We start from the raw sequence: 7799 nt of genomic DNA on the forward strand, positions 1-7799 counted from the left end.
AGGAGACACAACCCCCAGTCACATACACAGGAAAACCCCCAGCTACATGCAGACAGGACGCATCATATACACATCACACACACGCACACTTGTGCAGCACGTACACATGCAAGCACATACACATACGAGAATACACGTTCTCGCACGCCGTGCACACACGCCTGTACGGCACACACACATGTGCAAGCAGGGTTACAGGATTGTCCATCCGGTAACACTCTGGGTCCCATGCAGTGCACCGAGCTGTGGCCTCCGGGCTTCGCGGGCCCCGCTCCCCTGGGCTAGTCCCGCGTCCGCGCCTGCAGCCGTTGTGGCGCGCGCGGTCCAGTCGGTCCCCCGCAGGCCCCGGAGACGCCCGCAGCGCGCCCGACGGTGTCTCCCGCTAACGCCAGCCCAGCACCCCAGGCGTGAGAGGCTGGAACGAGCTTCTCAGTGGCCAGCGTCCCTTTGAGCAAACCAGTCTCAGCCACGTGCCATTCTGCTGCCTGGGAAGCACGCTGGCAAGTGGGAGACGAAGCAGGAGCCGGCGCACCTTGGCAGGGATCCGCGGGGGCACTGCAGTCCAGTACGTCTGACCACCAAGTGCCGTAAACGCAGAGCAACTCCCTGCAACGTTGGTATCATCCAGCCTTCCAGGGCAAGAGGAGCTCCCGGCTCCTGCACCTGCTAGCAGTGTTGCTTGCCGAAGACTCAAGGCACACATGGGGCAGGCAGCGGGCCGCTGCCAGCAGCACTGCGCCAGGAGAGGCCACAGCTTCCGGGGAGCCTGGTCCCGCCAGAGGGGACAGCACACTACAAGGGCAGCACTTGCTAACGGCTGTGCAGAAGTTTCTCCCCGTTGAATCTAAAGTAACTGGAAACCCTCAGGAACCTCTGGTAGAGATGCCATCAATGAAAGACAATTAACCAACTAGGGGATAAATGATTTAAATTGATGACCCCATTTGCCACTGACAAATTGCAGATTTTCGATGATGTAGTCTAGGTAAGATACTACATTATTTTGTGTTATATTTTTGTTATAACACAAAACCACAATTTTAGTAAGAATTATGTAAATATTATATAATTTAATATTATATAAGGTACGTAAAGTTATTATGTAAAGGTAACTTTTACATATTGCCAAATATCTTCAAAATTCAAAAATTTACTTTTAGAATTACTTAAATTCTGACTATAAAAAATCTTGTTATGGCATTCCCTGGTGCGAAGAAGCAGGAAAACTTTCGGTTATCTAGAAAACTTTGTGAGGAGTAAATCTACCTTTCACCATGCAAGATAAGATTAGGAGGAGAGACACAATTCCTCATTCATGCCTGATGGCTGATGAGGCCTCCCATTTCGGCAGGAAATGAAAGATTATAAATAAAAAAACACCTTTTAAGTCACCGGGTAGAATCATTCTCTGTAACAAGTTATTTTGGTGGCAATCAATAGCTTAAAATGTTACAAACAACAAAAGAAAATTTTCAGAAGAAAGGAATCACTGGAAAAGAACTTTACTAAGACTTAAAAAAAAAAAAACGCGTTACACCACAGAAATGCCTCCAGACCCTGGGCCTGGGCCAGCCACGCTGTCTCATCAGGAGCAACCAGAGGGCAGCGGGTGAGTCCCTCCAACCTACTTCAATAGAGGCCTGACAGCTGAAAACCTCCAGAGCTCAATCACTGCCATGCTCACAGTCAATCTCCACAGGTTCGGATGAGCCTCATCCATGAGTGAAGCTGCTGAAAAACCCAGGTATGTGGGTTTTGTGACGGATATCTCCAGGCTTGCAAGTAGTTGGGAATGGGCCATCTCCCCCATCTCCCTGTGCTTCCGGAAGCCTGACAGTCATGCCCAGGAACTGCCTCTGCACCATCTAAGCTCATTAATGGCCATGATCCAGAGACTCACAAATAAACCTCGGAAGAGGAAGAGAGCAACATGCCATAGAAATACCTTCAGACTCCAAAGTCACCATCCAATTAGAATTGTAATTCTAGCTGCATGACACTGTTTAAAATCTTAGAATTCTGGGGGTATGACGCCGACGCCACCAGCAGGTCAATCTTTACCTGTGAGGTGTGAGCATCAGCAGCCTGATGGCGCCTTCAGACTTCCAGATAGCTCAAGATAGCTGCTGTGCCTTTGGCCAGACCCCAACAACTTGGGGCCAAGTTTACCAAGAAACTAAATGGCCAAAAGTTAGGTATGTGGGAGACACACCCACAAACCACCTCCGGCTCAGCTATATAATTGGAGGTAAGGCTTCTCTGGTTCCTGATCAAACTGCTTAACGGCCATGATCCCAGAGACTCAGAAACAAATCTCGGAACCCAGTGGCTTTTGGCAGAGATGTGTCCGGTGCCTGCAATTGGTTACTAGCACCAGACCACCCCAGGGGGGAAAGGGTGTTGTCCCACCGCCTGCTCCCCCTAGGTGGCTTGGTGGCTGCCATCCTCCAGAGGCCATTGGACAGTCAAGTTTGGGCCTGCAGTGATGAGACACGTGGGGCCTCATGGGATGGGGGTGGAGCCGGCCCTTTCCTCCCCACCCCCAATGAGATCCCGAGTTGCCACCCATGAATGGCCTCTCTGGCCCCTGATCAAGGTGTTTAATGGCCATGATCCAAGAGACTCAGAAAAAAATCTCGGAACCCAGCAGGTTTTGGCAGAAATCCCTCCAGGTTTAATTGTTAAAATTTTGGAATTCCAAAATCACATGGCCACTACTGTGGCCATGCGACATATGTTATTCATAACCAGCAATAGAAAACAAATTGTCTACGGTTGTCTTTTCAACAGATCTGAGTGTTGTGCTAAAATCCCAAATAATAATGGTGGGTCTGGTGTTGAAATATTGAATGTGATCGAAGTAGAGAGAGAGTAATGTGGAACTCATCTGCACCACAGGTAGGGAGAGGGTGTGGGATGGGGGGTATACTGGGGTTTTTGGTGGTGGAAAATGGGCACTGGTGAAAGGATGGGTATGACCGAGACTTAGTCCCGAAAGCTTTGTAACTGCTCTCACTCAATAAATAAAAGTATTAAAAAAAAGGGGAAAAAAGTAAGGTGGAGTTCATACCTAATTCAATCAGCCTAATCAATGGTTGAATAAACAGCAATACTCCTACATAAAAAAATAAAATCCGGGGGTATGGTGCCGCCAGCAGGTCAATCTGTACCTGTGAGGCGAGTGCATCAGCAGCCTCATGGCGCCTTCAGACTTCCAGATACCCCAAAATTGCTGCTGTGCCTTTGGCCAGACCCCAAAAACTTGGGGCAAAGTTTACCAAGAAAGTAAACGGCCAAAAGTTAGGTATGTGGGAAACACACCCACAAACCACCTCCGGCTCAGCTATATAATTGGAGGCAAGGCCTCTTTGGTTCCTGATTGAAATGCTTAATGGACATGATCCCAGAGACTCAGAAACGAATCTCAGAACCCAGTGGCTTTAGGTAGAAATGCGTCTGGTCTCTGCAGTAGGCTACCGGTGCTGGGCCAATCCAGGTGGGAATAGGTTTCGTGCCTTGGCCTACTCCCCCTGGCGGCCCAGTGGCCGCCATCCATCTGAGGCCACTGGATAGTCACACTTGGGCCCCCAGTGATGAGACACACAGGGCCTCACGGGATGAGGGTGGAGCCGGGCTTGTCCTCCCCCACCCCAACGAGACCCCAAGTCATCGCCCACGAATGGCCTCTCTAGCTCCTGATCAAGCTGCTTAACAGCCATGATCCCAGAGACTCAGAAACAAATCTCAAAACCCAGTGGCGTTTGGCAGAAATGCATCCGGACTCCACAGTACGTTACTGTCGCCGGGCCACCCCAGGGAGGAAAGGGTGTTGTCCCTCCGCCTGCTCCCTCTTGGCGACTTGGTGGATGTCATCCTCCAGAGGCTATTGGACAGTCAGGATTGGGCCCGCAGTGACGAAACTTGTTGGGTCTCACGGGATGGGTGGGAGGTGGAGCCGGGCCTGTCCTCCCCACCCTAACGAGACCCCAAGTCATCGCCCACAAACGGCCTCTCTGGCTCCTCATCAAGCTGCTCAATGGCCTTGATCCCAGAGACTCAGAAACAAATCTCAAAACCCAGCGGCTTTTGTCAGAAATGTGTCCGGACCCCGCAGTAGGTTACTGTCACCAGGCCACCCCAGGGGGGAATGGGTGCTGTCCCTCCACCTGCTCCCTCTTGGCGACTTGGTGGCTGTCACCTTCCAGAGGCCATTGGACAGTCAGGCTTGGGCCCGCAGTGACGAAACTTGTTGGGTCTCATGGGATGGGGGGGGAGGTGGAGCCGGGCCTGTCTTCCCCACCCCAATGAGACCCCAAGTCATCGCCCACGAATGGCCTCTTTGGCTCCTCATCAACCTGCTCAACGGCCATGATCCCAGAGACTCAGGAGCAGATCTCTAAACCCAGTGGCTTTTGGCAGAAATCCCTCCAGATTTAAGTGTTAAAATTTCAGAACTTCAAAACCACATGGCCCTACTGCAGCCACACGACATCATATGTTATTCATAACCAGCAATAGAACACAAATTGTCTATTGTTGCCTTTTCAGCAGATCTGAGTGTTGGGGTAAAATCTCAAATAATGGTGGGTCTGGTGAATATGATCAAAGTAGTGAATGTGATCAAAGTAGTGAATAGTGAATGTGATCAAAGTAGAGAGAGAGTAATGTGGAAATCATCTGCCCCACAGGCAGGGGGAGGGTGTGGGATGGGGGTATACTGGGATTTTTGGTGGTGGAGAATGGGCACTGGTGAAGGTACGGGTGTTTCATTGTATGACTGAGACTTAGACCCAAAAGCTTTGTAACTGCTCTCACGGTGATTCAATAAATAAAATTATAAAAAATGGAAAAAGAAAAAAAATAAGGTGGAGTTCATGCACAATTCAATCAGCTAATCAGTGGCTGAATGAATAGCAGTACTCCTACAAAAAAAGAAAAAATAAATAAAAAATAAAATCTTAGAATTCCTGGAGCACGCAGCTGCATTTGTGCTTGTGCAACATCTCATACTTTACACCACTGATGTACCAAGAGTAGTACACCACATTTGATGGGGTGTAAAGTAGAAGCTAACCAATCTTGATTATATTTTATATATATATGCATATTTGTTAGCTATATATATGCTTATATATATGTTAGCATACAAGACTCAACCTTTAACACCTTGTTAGTAATCTCTTATACAAGGGCTTAATGTCTCCAGGGTAAAATACAATTTTCACACACTTTTCTCAAAGGAAACTTTTTTGGATCATATTTTGCAGGTTATTCATAACAAGAAATACAAAATAAATTATTTAGGTCCACTCTGGGGGCAGACTTTGGGTCTTGGGGTGGAAAATTTTGAAATATGGTATGGGAAGGTATAAAGGTGGTGGGATTGGTGTTGGAATATTGAATGTATTAAATTACTGTGAACAACTTTATAAAAATAAAAAGTTTTTAAAGTGTTAATGAGGGCTGGAGAGAGACCACAGCAGGTAGAGCATTTGCCTTGCACGATGCCGACCCAGGTTCAATTCCCAGCATCCCATATGGTCCCCTGAGCACCGCCATGAGTAACTCTTGAGTGTAGAGCCAGGAGTAACCCCTGTGCATCACTTGGTGTGACCCAAAAAGCAAAAAAAAAAAAGTGTTAGTGAGAAAAAATAGAGTCCAAACTGAAGGGAGAAACAAACCTCACCAGGTGGTTTCCAGGACATTTGATATCACTGATCTTACTCTGGGAGCTCTTGCATAAGTGCTCTAGTGAAGCCAGAAGGACAGTGGAGAGGGTGGAGCACTTGCCTTGCACGGCTTGTTTGATGGGCACCCCATAGGATTCCCTAAGCCCTGATCCCTGAGCACTGATGGGTGGGCTCCCAATAACCTAAAACAACAACAACAACAATAAAACATTGTTTTAAAAGGGATAAGTCTGATTCTAATGCATATGTTTTATAATTTAAGGGTGGGGTAGAGGGGATGTAGTGAGTTTGAGTTTGATGACTGACATAGGTTGTGATGTGCTGGTGGGCATCTAAAAACAGGAATGAGAGGGAGGAATTATTTTGCTTAAGGCAGATAATACAGACAGTGCATGGCAATGGGGACAGCATTTGTGCTGTAAAGTAATTTGAGTGGTTTAGAGGAATTTCTGTTATATCAAGAGAAAAATGGTTCAGGAAAATTTCAATCATGAAGACACTAGCAGGAGCTTGTATGGTACCTTCCGTGGAAACTTCCATACAGTCGTGTGCTGGGCAGAGAGCTCGTCCTCAGGCTCCAGCTTCCTAGGCAGCAGCATACAGAAGACATACGATTATTTCTTTTGTTAACATTTTGTGTTTGTTTTGTGGTCACACCTGGTGATACTCAGAGGGTACTCAGGTACTTCACTCAGGAATCACTCCTGAGGTTTTCAGGATTGACCTCAGGTCAAACACGTGCAAGGCTTACCTGCTGTACTCTCAGGCACACCCAATTTTATTTCTTTTTTTCTTTTTCTTTTGGTTTTGGGTTGCACCCAGCTGTGCTCAGGGCTATCACCTGGCTATGCACTCAGGGATCACTTCTGGTGGTCTTGGGGGACCACATAGAGTGCGAGGGATCAAATCCATGTTGGCCACATACAAGGAAAGCACCTACCTGCTATTGCTATGGTCTTTCTTTTGGTGTGTGTGTGTGGGGGGGGGGGGAACCTAGCAGTGCTCATGGCTCACTCCTGGCTCTGCACTCAGGAATCACTCCTGGAGAGGCTTGGGGGACCACACAGGATGCTGGGGATTGAACCTGGGTTGGCTATGTGCAAGGCAAACTCCCTACCCATGCTAACTATTGTTCTGGTCCCTGGTCCTGTCATTTCTAACATACTCTGAAATAGAGACACTAACCTGAAGAAAAAATTACCAGCAGCATAGTTTCGCAGCCAGTGAGTGCGTGAAGTTTCTTTTGCTATGCACTCACGCGCCAACTGAATGAGGGTCAATTCCATGATATTATGATTTTCAGAAACAGTGAATAAAATTCAAATTTAAAATTTAAAAACTATATATAGCCATGGGCTGGAGCAATAGCACAGCGGGTAGGGTGTTTGCCTTGCACGCGGCCAACCTGGGTTCGATTCCTCCACCCCTCTCAGAAAGCCCGGCAAGCTGCTGAGAGTATTCCACCGCACAGCAAAGCCTGGCAAGCTACCCATGACATATCAATATGCCAATAACAGTAACAAGAAATCTCACAATGGAGACGTTACTGGTGCCCACGGAGCAAATCGATGAACAATGGGAGGACAGTGCATATAGCCATAGTCCTCACTTTCATCTTTGGGTTAAGAAGAAGTTTATTAACTTTTATTATGGAACTGAATCTACATATCTCAGTTTATCGGTTTCTGATTATACAAAGTTTCTCAAAGTTAAATTTCTCCTCAATCCGAGAACTGAGCCCTACCGTCCAAAGGCTAATAAGACACTCTAGGAAGTGTGATTTCGTTCACCCCTATGTATCTGGTGTGGCGTTCTGACAGTTGCCTGTCTCTGTGATCTCACTTCGCTGTGGTCTATAGAATATTGGACAAGGAAATGCACTATTATGAAATCACCCTTGACCCCAGTGTTTAGAAAGAAGGTCAAGAGAAAGAAAGAAACCAAGGGGGAGGGAAGAAAGAATAGGAAGGCATCAAGGCTTAGGTTATACTAGTGACATGGGTGAATGGTTATATCCAAAACACAGACTCAACAACACTAGAAACATGAGATCTAAGCTTCAATCACTGTAATGCGCTTGTCAAGTTGACTGGTAGGGATAGGGCAGGG

This window comes from Sorex fumeus, unplaced genomic scaffold (genome assembly GCF_029834395.1).
Source record: "Sorex fumeus unplaced genomic scaffold, SorFum_2.1 ptg000095l, whole genome shotgun sequence".
In the NCBI taxonomy this organism is placed as follows: domain Eukaryota; kingdom Metazoa; phylum Chordata; class Mammalia; order Eulipotyphla; family Soricidae; genus Sorex; species Sorex fumeus.